General features: G+C 38.3%; 1 long non-coding RNA gene across 1 annotated transcript in view; it reads right to left on the bottom strand.

The window, feature by feature from the left end:
• Positions 1-1,332: 1,332 nt before the first annotated feature.
• Positions 1,333-13,645, bottom strand: part of LOC120506367 — a 19,411-nt gene continuing 7,098 nt past the window's right edge. The window contains exons 2-3 of the long non-coding RNA XR_005628496.1: positions 4,305-4,357; positions 1,333-1,422 (exon numbers count right to left, since the gene is read on the bottom strand). This is a non-coding gene — a long non-coding RNA (uncharacterized LOC120506367). The remainder of the gene's footprint in view (positions 1,423-4,304; positions 4,358-13,645) is intronic.

Genomic DNA, 13,645 nt, shown 5'->3' with positions numbered 1-13,645 from the left:
ATTAAAAATGTCAACTAAATGAGGAGACTCAGGATGTGACTACAGAATAAAAACATTACATTGTAATTGTTGTTTCTGAAATGGAAACACTGATTTCTTCTTTGTTAGTTTACTCAGAATGCCCATACAAGTCAGCCAGGGTTTTCATGGAGTTGCTGCTTGACTTCTAGAGCAGGTCCTCCTCATTACAGCAGGAAAGTATATTAAGTGCAATGAGAGGTGGAAAGATTTAGAATGAAGTAGTTTTTATAGACAAAAGCTTTTTTTTCTGTCAAATATTAACTGGGGAAAAAAAAAAAAGGTAAGGTTTTATATCCTATCCTTACAGTCTCTTGAGCCTGGGCCTTTGTTTTGTTACAATATAATCTCAATGGCAGCTCAGGTGAGAAAGTAGCTGTGCTTTGTGGTCCTGGTACTCAAATCAGCTCACAAAATAACATAGCACAATGTCAGGGCTCAGGTTCTGGAAAATGCATAAAAAGATAATCTTCCTAACGTTCGCTATTCCGTAACTTTCTGATTTGGATGTATGGGGATCATTTATCCCTTTGTCATTCCTCTGAAGGATTTTGGAAATATCCACTTTGCTCTAAGCCTGCAGAGTTTGTCAGTGCACAGATATTAAGATCAAAGTTGTTTACTGTCAGAAAGAGCCAAAAATTGAATTTTAATTTGTGAAAACTTTCCACAGCACTCCAAATTCTGAATAGAACAAAGAACATTTCACCTTTCAACTTCTCCCCCTTTTTTAATTGTGATGCTTCCATTTGAAATAATGAGATGTTTTTGTCCATTGAAACTCATTGAAAGTATTTGATTGCTAGGAGGAAGTCCATTGGTACCCTCACCGGGATTGTTTTCCCATGTGCTGGGAGACAAGAGCTGAGTACAATACTAACAGTGGAATAAAGACACCTCTAGAAGAGAAAGGCATAATAAAATAGTTCTCAATGTATAACAGAAAGGAGAAAAATGTAGTAGGGGAGAAAAAGAGGAAATAAGAAAGCAGGGGGGAAATACATGGGAAAAGAATTATAGGAGACCTTGCTTCCCTCAACACAGGGCAGAAGGGTGAGAAATCCTTATGGGCAGTCTGGGAGCATCCCATGTGATTGCTGGTACTGCAGGGCTCAGGTTTGTTTCCCACAGTCAATGCAAAGGCAGGGTGCACTGGCCCCACAGTTAGGAGGCAGCAGCAAAACTGGTTTATAAAAAACACACCTGAAGAGCAGCAGAGATTGCAAGCCTGTGTGGGAAACACCTGCAGCACTGCCTGGAGCCACAGCCCTGTGCCTCGCTCTCCCTCCCCTCCCTTCCCACACTCACCTCTCTCTCAGACACTCCTGAAAGTGCCTCTGCTGCAGGATCTCTATTCTTGTGGAGCAGCCACATTTTGCTGGGGCACTGGAAAGCACAGGAGATCTGAAAAGGAGAATGAGATAACTTTTCAGGTGAAGAGAGAATGGATGATGGGAGAGGGTGAGCAGGCTCAGAAATCAATATACACCCATACTAACATACTGCCACACTCATAAAATATAAAGCCTGTCTGGACCACCCAGATTATGAACAGGCAATTTCTGTGTCCTTTTCCTACCACAGAGAACCAGAGACCTGGCAGCACTGAGGCTGTCTCTGAAAGGAAAGTCAGATAAAAACAATGGGGAGATCAGCTCACACTGCTGATCCTTTGAAACATCTCTCTGCACTTTAAAATTGACCTATTTCATTTTCTGAACACATTGACCTCAAACCAAAGCCACAATATTTTGAGGAACCACATTTGAACTAGCATGACATCTTCCCACAAAAATATTCCTGAAAAAGCAATAAAAAAATTAAAATGGACAGTCTGAATGAACTGAGGATACCTGAAAATATGCCAATATGCCTGATTAAATTATTCTTACTATTTCAATACATTATGCAGTTTTTCATGTGTGCATTCATTTCTCATATTTTGCATAATCTTTGTGATGACTGTATGCACAAGTGTACCATGTAGAAACAGCAGTGAGCCAATATGATTATCCATTAAACTTAATGAGAAGGTTAGAATTATCTACTATAAAACTAAGATGAAAGCAAAATCACAAATTTAAAAGCTAAGGGCTGAAACATATGCAAGTACAGTTAGTTAATACCCCCTTAACATGCAGAACAATAAATACATCATATAGACATACAGCAAATTTGGATGCGTGTTACCCAAGTGTAACTCAGCTGTGATGGTGTATGAAATGATACATTTAACTCTAATCAGACACATAACTCAGAGGAAGCAAAACCATTAAGTACTTAAGGGCTGTCTTGCAACACTGGAATATTTTTGATAGCCAGATAGCATTCTGTTCTTTTGTGTCTCGGCCAGGCTTGCTGCAGTGACCCTGGGGAGCCTGTTCCAGTGCCCAAACACCCTCTGGGGGAAAACCTTTGCCTTTGCCTAATATCCAACCTGAGCCTCTTCTCAGCTCCACATGAGTTACCTGAGTCCCACTAGTGGTCACCAGAGAGAGAGAGAGAGATCAGTGCCTGCCCCTCCATTTCTGCCTGTGAGGAAGTTGTGGACTGCTCTGAGGTCTCACCTGTGCCTCCTCCACACTTACTAAGCCAAGTGACCTCAGCTGCTCCTCATATGGCTTCCCCTCAAGGCCCTTCACTGTCTTGGTAGCTCTTCAATAGGTTTAAGTCTTTCTTCTATTGTAGCACCCAAAACTGCACTCAAGGTGATACTTTACAGTTTAGTACTCAAAAGAAGCCCTTCTTTAAGAGGGGACTTTAAGGATGCTTTTAGATGTTTGTTCTGACCAAAACTCCTGGTGTGAGAGGGGCTGTGCTCTGGTTCCAAAGCTCACAAGGTGACTTTAAGCCCATGTGTGTCAAAAGACACACACCTTCACTTCACATGTTACCTCAGAAATTTTCCTCACCTCAATTCTCAATTCTCCTGAAAGCATCATATTAAAAATGTACCACTCCCAGTACCCAAAGAGTTATATGCATGTGAAAGAGGTAAATTCACATTCAATTGTTACCCCTTCAAAGGCTATATTATTAAGGTTAAAAAAAAAAAAAAAAATCTCAAACCCCATCAAATACAAATGTTGCCCTCTCCTGCTCCAAACCTCTGAGTGCTGGTGCTCCTGCCCACGGTGCTCACAGGGCACTCTGACCTTTCTCCCTGTCATGCCATGAAAGTGCTTCCCATGAGTTAGCACCACTCTGGGGTCATCCTCTCCAGAGCTTGATGTCTGCAACCTGAGGTGAGAGGCCTTTGCAGAGTGAAGAAATAAAAAGGGTTTCTTTTCTTTACCCAGGTGTTTCTGTGGTAGAATGGGCTAAAAACCTGAGTAGCTGTGAGAATTTGAACAGCAGGCATGCAAAGGCAATATTTAAACAACTCTATAAATGAGATAGGGATGTGTGTCATTGGGTTTGAAGCACTATCTAAAGAGGTTTTATGCTGAAAACACTTCTGTTGAGACATGAGTCACATTAAGCAGCTTTGCGGCAGACAGGGTAGCTCCTCTTTCATGCAATCTCTCTCTCTGAAAGCTTTGATTGAGAACTAAGCCACATTAAGGGTTTAGTGGTTGAGCCTGGAAGCTTCCTTCAGTAAACTCCTTCCTGAATTAATTGCTGCTGAAGCTCATCACCCATAATAATGTTTTCAGAATCTTTCCCCTATTATCTTTCTCTGTCAGGTTAAATTCATCTTTTTGATGTGACACACATTGAACACTGCAAAAGAGAACAAAAGTTTCACTACTCAATAGGGAGAAGCAGCACAGTGTTATTAGTGCCCACAGGTCTGGTTTTGCACTTGGTGAAATACAAAGGACATTTCAGCAGAATTTTAAAGATAAACAGTTGAAAAGAAAGAATTCCCTTGTCCACAGTCCATCAGTCCATCACCTTTAAGGACCATAGCAAGGATTCTTCTACATTCACAGCATTAGGATGTTTCTATGCAACATGTACAAGTGAGAGACCTGCACCAGTCTTACACATAGACAGGCATTAAATAATCAGTTGTGGTTTAGGCTGGGCTCTCTTCCCTTGGTTCTCCTTAGCTGTGAATTGTCTTAGGCTGAAGGTATCCTACAGAAACAAATGGATAGATAAGTCTTGCTCAAAATACTCAGCTGCCAGGCAGGCAGGTGGGGATTGCAAGTTAAAACACTCCCGAGCAGGGCAGAACTCCAGGCCATGGTAAATTCTTAAATTAACAAAGGTGCAAACTCTGTAGTTTCCCTTGCTAGGCACTGCTCCTAAGGGGATTGCAAAAAAAAAAAAAGTCCTACCTTTAATGAGCTAGGATCCAGTTATGCAGGAAATGCAGACACATTTTAAATACCTAGGGATGAAAGGAGAGAAAGGTTAAGACAGCCTTGATTTGGAATCCATCTGAAAATAAATGCAAATTCTCTCTCTGGCAGATGCTTTTAGAACACTTGGAAAAAACCAAACCCCAAAAAATATTTTTCTCTAACGCTCTCATGAAAATACCAATGAATTGAAAAAAATTGCTTAAGCTGTAAGTATAAATGATGTATCTAACAGGTGCCCAAAAGTTTTAAAGCAAATCAAAACAAATTGTTTCTGTAGGCTCAGATTTCCTGTGCATTGGTGTAATACATTTAGTTTTTCAACTTCTTAAAAGCTTTTATATTAAGTTTGGAAAGAAATATCCCTTCAGTCAACAAGACATTGTAAATACATGCCAGTATAAAACATACAAAATATACTTTACTAGAGGTTACTCACATAAATATAAGTTTATATGAACATAAAAATATATTCACTCTTCACTGTGGTGAAGCCAACCACTTAAAAATACACTTGGTCTAATTTCACAGAACTTCCATGTTTTGTGATGGTATCAAACCAAGACTGCAGAGAGCTGAAGGATGATACCAGGTTAAGTGAAAGGGAATCAGAGCCATTCTGCTTTTCTGACAGCCATTATGGTAATGTGATCAGTACCTTGACAGATGCTAAGAAGAATAATTTTGCTGATTGACTTTTCTTCAAACCTAAGGCTGTGGGCAATCAAAGAAAATATGAACATCTGGCTGAGCTTTTGATTGCCATGCTCACTGATATAGTGCACCCAAATAAGCAACAATTAGTACAGCTTGTGTCAAAAGACCCATCAGTTAATTCAAATTAAGTCAGGAAAATTGAATCCAATTGGCATTCATGCATATTTGTATGCAAAGTTTAAATAAGATTCTTCTGCATTACATTATCCTTTATTTACAAGGGAAAAACATGCAAAGTTCTGTGGTTTAAGCAAATATTTTCAAAAGCCTTTTGACTTCTCAAAGCCAAACTTCTGGGAAAACTCTGTGTGCTGTCAAAGGACATATTCAGTCTAATAAATATCAAAATGTGGCAGCTTTTTCAAGTTGATATTCCTCACTTCTTAAAAAATGTCACAAATTTGGATTAGTTATTCATCGGCATTTTGTCAGTAGCAATTACAGCAATGCAGAACTGATATGCAGGGTAAATTAACTAGTTAAGATGGTGGCAAAGATAACTGCCAGAATGTAGCAAGAAAGAAAAATCTGAAAGCTGAAGACTAATTTCCTCATGGTTTTGCTTGATTCTGAGTGTAGAACCCTGGGAATATGTACTTTCTTTTTTAAAAAATAGCTTTCCTGTTGGGATTGTCTTTGTGGTAACAGTAAATTAGGTTGCATGAGAACCTGAGATTAAAACTAATCAAAGGCAAAAGACAAGTTATGTGCCTAATTTTTTAAAAAGATAAATGTAGAAAAAAAGAGTCAAATTGATTTTTATAATTTAATTCTTGCTTCTTGCAGTAAATAAACTTTAGTCATTGTGTGGAAGATATTGTTTCCAAGTTAAGCTGTTTAAATTTTATTTGTAACTTGGATGTGAAATCTGTTTTTTTTTTTCTTAAAAAATAGTGACAGACTCTCTGAGGTGCTATCTGTGCTCAGCTAACTAGAAGTGAAATTTCCTGTAATCTCACCTAAATCTCAGTTATCTTAATCTAACCTAACTCCAAAAACCTGTTACAAAATTCCAGGATTTCTGCAACTCATTCAGATGTGTTAATCTAAAGCCTAAGGCAAACCAGTGTACCTCAGACTATAGAGGGGACAGGGTCACACTGGCAGCCCCAGCTGCAGCTTTGCTCAGGGGCTGGGGTCACATTGCACCTGTAGCCACTGCTCCTGAGTGCCCAGTGCTGTCAGAGCCAGGGAGCTTCAGAGCAGAGCTGGGAATACCTAAAATACTGATAGAGCAGAAGAGAGACCATGCACAGGAGAAGGGTGAGTCAGTCCATTGCTGGGACTCACACACTACATTAGCAGCTGCCACTGATGCAATGAGTATGGCCAAGCAGAGTAATTTATGTTTTTTAGGGTTCCCTTTGTTTTGATGACAAGAAATAGGCTTTCCTAATCACTGACTCAAACACTCTTGAGAACAATCTGATCAATTAATTAGAAAACTGTTACTGTGCTGCCTTCATAAATCAAGAGTTAGCTTGTGATCCGTAACTTCAAACAGTAATTTAGCAGCTGTTTTCTCTAAGTTCTTCCCTTTAAAATACTAATATCTCTTACACATCCATCTTCTCATTCAGAGGTTAAGAGTTCTTCTACTAGTGTTACCTTTAGAAATATAGTTGATGGAAAATCCCTTAGGTAGTCTAATGATATGGTCCAGTTACTCTCAAGTGCACAGGCCCCTTATAAATGCTACTCAAAAATCAATATCAATCCTTCAGCGCCTTCAAAAGATGTGGAGTAAGGGCCATAATAATGGTGATTGCCTCCAGCAAATAACTGCTCAGTGATTATACTGCAGTGGCCTGGAAGTCCAAATCCCCCTCAATAACTTTCAAAATGGATACATGCTGGGAAATGTAAAATCATCCCTAGCAGGCAGGTCAGTAGGTGCACTTTCTAGTCAAGTACCTACTTATTTACTGTGTTGCTCTCTCATTATTGACATAAGATTTTAGAGAAGTCTGCTAAAAAACCCGTAAGCTGCAAACCAGTAGGTCAGCATTTCAGACCTGTTCAGCACAGCAAAGACTACTGTGCATCACAGGAAAATCAGCCAGCAACCCCTCCCTTTGCCTGTTTTATTTAGGAATCTGAAAGTAGACTAAGGAGAATACAATTTCAGAGATTATGGTAGCAGGGAAAAAATCACTCCAAGTGTAAACAACAAAGCAACATTCATAGTTATGACCCCTGACGTTTATTCTCTGAGTAAAGCAGCTGCTTGCTTGGAGTCAGGAACAGGGGAACACTTAGCAAAGTTTGAAGTAGCGTTACTCACTTTACCACTAAGACTCTGGATGTAATGCCACGGCACTTACCTGGAGTTCAAGTTTCCATGGTTTGCACATGAGAAGGTCTCAGTGGACAGTGTCAAAGCACAGGCCAGGTGTAGCAGCCATTGCTTTGACTCTCCACAGAGTCAGCTGCACCACAGGAGTAAGAGACTGGCTACAAGTCATCCAAAGCCCAAGTTGCCTTAGGGCATTGCCTTCCCATCTCATTATCTTCTGCATGCTGATACTGAATCAAAATTAGCCAACCACCCAAAATGGTTTGCCAAGACATCAAGGCTTCCTTAAAGTCTGCTCTTTGGTTGAATCAATGCTTGACCCATGTGTAAAATTCACTCTCAAAAATAAAAGACACAACAAAGTTCTCTCTCTCCAGAGAATTCTTGGCAAATGTGTGCTCCATCTTTCCTAAGAAAGTAATTCCTTGCCATACAGAATAGATAAGCTTGCATAGACAAGCATTTATACTTCACCCTAGCAAAACTTTTAAGTAAAAATACTGGAAAAAATTGTCCTTATACATACATAGAACTATTAACAGCGGTGTTACTTGCTACAAGACACAATGAAGTAATTATATAATAATAAAAAACCCCACTGGAATTTGAAAGACAGTGATGTTTTTGTATGTTAAAAGCAGAAGTACAAAATAAATATTGAAGAACTCCCAACTTTTTATTTTTTTAGTCCTGCATAGGGTTTAAAATATTTTTATTTCAACTGTTTCTCAAATATTAAAGTTTATTTTCTACCAGTATCCCTACCAATTTAAATGTCTTAGCAAGTTTTGGAAAACCAAGCTTTTTTGCAGACATCTGCTGTACCATCCTGCTGAGTTCTACAGCTCCATTAACCATAATAAAATCTTTATGTATGTATACATATCTTTATATATACACATATAACATACTGTTTGTATGAATGTCTATCAAAACTGGAAATATATTGTGCCATCTAGCAGCTGACAGTTCAAGCAATGCATAAATATTACAATAGAGAAATGCTTAGTATGATTTTAGAGCCAGTTTCATTGAAAATTCTCTGAACTGGCCACTCTCTTTGTGCCATCTGTTTTCATAGGACATTCTGGTAGCTGAGGAGGTTTTTATTTCAAAAACTCCAAAAACAAATGTTATGTCCAAATATATGCTCTTCAATAAGTATTAGGTAGTGAAATAAATTAGACTAAGTACATACCCAGGAGTAAAATTTAGGTTTTACAGGCATGAGTACTACCAGAGGTATCAGACTCAGGGAACCCATTATGATTTAGACCTTAGTGATATGACAATAATAAGATACCTTAAGCCTGAATCAGTCAAGTTAATCTCAGCTGTGTGTTAGTGAAGCCATTTTATCCACATAAGTTGATTTTAGTCCATTAAGACAGCCCTTTTACTTCACAGTGTGCATAATCACTACATTTCCCTACCTTCATTTGTCTTCATTCAAGGGAGTACCCAACTACCTTGGTGCTTATTGCCATTAACAAGATTGTGGTTTACCTTAATACAGTGTCAAATGAAGTCACAAAGAGCCTTGAGGATGATAGCAAGAGAAACTGCATTAATGTGCTCAAGGTTACTATGTAGATGAGAAATATAAATGAGGGACGAAATGCAATTCAAGCAAACACTCAGATGGAAAACAAATGTGCCATTGCAGATACACAATTCCTGAAGCAGCGGTATAGGAGTCCTCCTTCACTTGTAATTCTTGTAATGGGATTGAAAATCAGAAGAAATCAGTATTGTTAAGCAATGAAGAAATAGCAGATATTTTTACTAAAGCTGTAATTCAGTGAAATTATAATCTTCTACTGGCAAGACAAGCATTATAAAACATAGAGAGTTAACTGCACGAGCATCCTAAAAGCTTGTGTATTAAAGCTCAAAAGTTCATTGGGCAGAGACAAATCGGCCTAAAAGCTTTCTAGTTCATTTTAACACCTTCTGTTTTTCTCATTAGTGCTGGCACTGATGTTCAGTTATTATTGTAGGATTTGATCATATTTACAAACTCCTGCTACTTTTCCTCCTTAGAGACCTCATCTGAATCACTTTTGAATATCTAGCAGATGTTCAAGATACTGAATTCTTAGAAAGATGCAAGACTATTTAAATGCCATAGGAAGCGCAGCTACAATCTCTAACTACTGTGCTTGGAAAGTAAAACTTTCCTTGAAGACACTATCTCATATAACTACCTGCTGCTGGTTTTATCCTCTGAATCAGCTTGTGCTGATCATGGAGGATTCAGGATCCCAGACCAGACTAATCCCACACAGTTGTACAAAGTCCCAAAATGTTAATTTTGTCTCCAGCACTTATGTTATGCCCAACATTTCCAGCACTACTTTTAACATAACAGTCCTTTACTACGAGTCCTTGGCCTCCAACATTTGGTAGAAAAAGAAATGACTCCTGAGGCCAAAGTGTATGGATGGGAGAGGATGGTTTTGCCTTTGACAGTACTGATCATAGTAAGTTTTTAAATGCACGTTCAAGGGACTATTAATTTGACTGAATACTCCTCACTTCACTAAAGAATCAACTTTACCAGCATCTCAGGTTTGCTCCCCAGCTCTTGTATGAAATGAACTCCTGAGGGCTGAGCACAGCTAATAAGTCTAGTGGTTTTTGAGAAGCAAAGTGGTTTGCCACTGTGCAGCAGCATATGACCTGCTGAGGTCAGATCAGATGCAGATGTGTTTCAGAAGCTCTTGAAATTTTCATTTTCTTTGAAATTTAAAGTAAAAATGTCTGCAGGATAAGAAACACCTTCATTAAGGATGGGTATGTACTTATGTACTCCTTTGTGTACACCTTAATCTCCTTCCACATTAGCCATAGGGGAGTTAATCAGATGCTCAAAGTGAACTTCAGTGAACATGCAGAAGTAGCAGGTAGGTCAGAAGAAATCACTCATCTCTCACTGGCATAGCAGTCACATTATGAGAGTAGATGCAGAGCTGAGAGGAATAAGAGTGATGCTATCCAAAATCAGAATGTCTCCATCCATCAGCAGGGTCGAAAAATCAAACCTAATCTGCTAAACTGCTAATTGTTAAACTGATGTGGTTTTTAGTGTGTGTATATTTATAAGTACCTGCCTTGTCAAATTCCCTGACCAATGTGTTACCAATAGCTAACCCCAGTACTGCCACTGCAGCTGCACCTCCGAAGAATCTTGGCCTATTCTGCTCTCTGAGGAGAGAGGAAAAGCATCAACATGACATCCCATACCCCTAGAAATCTCACCAGGTCAGGAAAAAGTTCATGCAGGACAGCCTGCTCTGATTCTGTCAGTGTTTACACTTAAGGCAAAAAAGGGCCTGACTCTGACGACTAACGGTACAAGGACACTGATGTATGAAACTGTAACAATGAAAAGGAAACATCTACTTTCATATATTAATACAAGAATATAGTCAGAAATCTGAAAACCCTTTTTTGTTCTTCCCAAATTAGATTACACATATATCATTATAGTCATCATTTTATGGATATGTGGAAAAGAACATGTATGACTGACCTTCAAATCAACCCTCAGCTTGACAGCCGAGACCGATGTACTATCCAGATCCCTATTTCTCATTCTGTTTCAACTGTCAAAAAGAATTTGTTCATTATAAATAGGAACTTTCCAACAACAACAGAAAATAAGATACAGGCAGCCACCTTGCAATGTACCTCTTCTCAAAATTCTCTTTGCCTTTTAAAGAACCCCAAGTTTTCAGGCTGCTTGCATGAAGAGCATCCTCATCTTTTGGAGGGGAGTATTTGTAATGAAGTGAGATCAATTATTTACAATGTTTCCTGGAGGACACAGAGGTGATATAAGTTACAGATAAATGGCTTGTTGTTCTTTGTGTGGGAAGGTCATAGGAAGTGTCAGGTCCTAGTGGGTCTCAGATCATAGGAGGTCAATGAAAATGTAAACCAGAGACAGAAATTTCTGGACAGAGACTATAACTTAACTGCAAAACAAGCACACAAGTGACTCAGCACCACTTTTTGAAGTCCATTTTAATTCTAATACTGTGTTAAAATAAAAGTCTTGACTGGAAGATTCTTCTAATTTTTCTTTATGGATATAGAATGATTGAGAAAGTGTAAAAAGACCCACCATACTCTTAAATTAAAGCTTCCCAGGATTCTAACAAATGATTGTTTTTTAAGCCATAAATGTCGCTGAGATTCCCTTGCTGTGAAGACAGTAAGGAGTGGGTGTCTGAAGTCATTGTTAGGCTCTGACAGACTTGCATTCATTGCAGGTACAGTTTTTGTTGAAGTACATAAGCAAGCCTTGGGAGCAGCACATGCTGGGGAGGTGTCCTTAGGCCAGCAGTAATGAGCTCCCCAAAGAATCCTGCAGCCATGAGGTGCCATTAGCATTAGGAAATGTACTGCACTTTGAAGATGCAAAAGGATTTCAAAGAGTTCATTGGTACCAGATTATTCACTACACTGGGATTTCTGCATTACTGTTTTCAACTCTTATTATAAAATTATAAATAGATATTCAGAAAAATTTGTAAGTTATTTTTGACAACCAGTTAATGCACTTACTTGTTGAAACCCCAAAACGTAAGTTTTCACTAGGAATGTCCCTTTTGTGTAAGGAAACAAAAATTTGTTTTCATTTATTAAGGAGCCTGAAAATCTGTTCATTTTTCTTTTTTCCACTTACTTACTCCTTAAAAAAAAGTTTTGGTTTGTACAAAAGAATAGAATTCTTAAAAGTAACCTATTTTTTCTTCCCTGATGATACTGCAAGATTCAATGAAAAAAAAAAAAACAACAAAACACAGAAGGATTTTGTCAGGTTTTGATAACAGGACAACAGAACAGGAATGTAAGCTGCAAATGGCTTTCTTTTGCTCCAAAAGCTCAAGATTAATATGAAAGCGATAATCAAAAAATCAAGTTGAAGGGGAGCCACATAAAATCAGAAAAAAAACTTTTTCTCAAGCAAGGTAATGCTGCTCAGGGACAAGTTGTTCAGCAAGAACACCTCAGAGGTATTGGAGATGTAGGAAAACAAGGCCAGGACTGGCTGGACCAAGCTCTAGTAATGGCACCAGCTCAGCTGGGGACCTGGAGCCAGTAGCTCCCAGAGGACAATTCCAAGTAAATGTTCTCCTGCAGTTACTGAAACTATCCAAGAATCATCTAAGAAAAGAGATTATAGGATTTTAATTAAAAGGTTAAATATGGAATATTTAAGCCAAATATTGAAATCCTAATGCAAAAAGAGCAAAGCATTAAATAAGGAAATATGCACATTCCTCAAAGCCACACTGTAATTTAGGGCTTTTCACTGAGTTGTACATAATACATGGAAGCTAAGGACCCACAATATTTGTTTTCCTTTCAAGTCATCCTAACAGGAATCAGATACATTTACTGTATCACAGCACGAGTCTGCAGACAGATAAAGTATTTACTGAAAGTTACCCATATCAAGTCATCTGTATTTCAAAAATAAACATGTAATTTTACAATAGAAATCTGTTAAAGTACTATCACTTTAACACACCTTTCTTCATATAAGATCTTCTTTCCCAAAATTTCACCTTCAAAACTTCAACCTGTAATAAAAATTTTCTTTTATTTTCCCTGTTCAGCACTGCTTAGACTCAGGCATTTAACTAAATTTTTAATGTTAGCAGGGTTTGTAACTGGTTGGATAGGCTGCCTGTTCTGCAGGTGAAAAATTATATAATAAACCTGAATAAATATACTGAATTCCTCTCTGAAACTTGGATCACTGTATTCCCAACAGGCAAGTAGACAAGCTAAAGAGAGAACCCAGAATGAAACTCAGCTTCCCTTCCTCACAAGTACATGCCCTACCACTTTATAAGAATATTCTACTTCTTAATGAATAAATACATAATGATTCCACTACAGCTTCAGATACATCAATTTCAAGAGACTCAGCTTTAGTCGGGAAGAATTGGCTCATGCTACAACTGTTCATAATTTTAAAATCTGGAGATTTATGGTTCATCTTCTGTGTATCAAAGACATCATGTGGCAATAATATTTTTCTTGCACAGGGATTTTCCCATATTTTTGGACTAAAACCTCAGAGAGAATTATGCTTGAATAATGGTAATTTTACTATGAAACAAAAAAAAAAAGAAGAGACCTACATTAACCAGACTCAGAATTCAGTGCCTATATCAATTCCCTACATAAAACAAGTGACCATCTGCTCCACCACGTGCCCATAAGCAATATTAATATTTTCTCTCTTTGCTGTCCTATTTATCCCCCTTCTCTCCCCCCCCCCCCC

The sequence above is a fragment of the Passer montanus genome, unplaced genomic scaffold (assembly GCF_014805655.1).
Source record: "Passer montanus isolate IOZ18808 unplaced genomic scaffold, ASM1480565v1 scaffold103, whole genome shotgun sequence".
NCBI classification, from domain to species: domain Eukaryota; kingdom Metazoa; phylum Chordata; class Aves; order Passeriformes; family Passeridae; genus Passer; species Passer montanus.
This window is presented reverse-complemented; position numbering and strand designations above follow the sequence as displayed.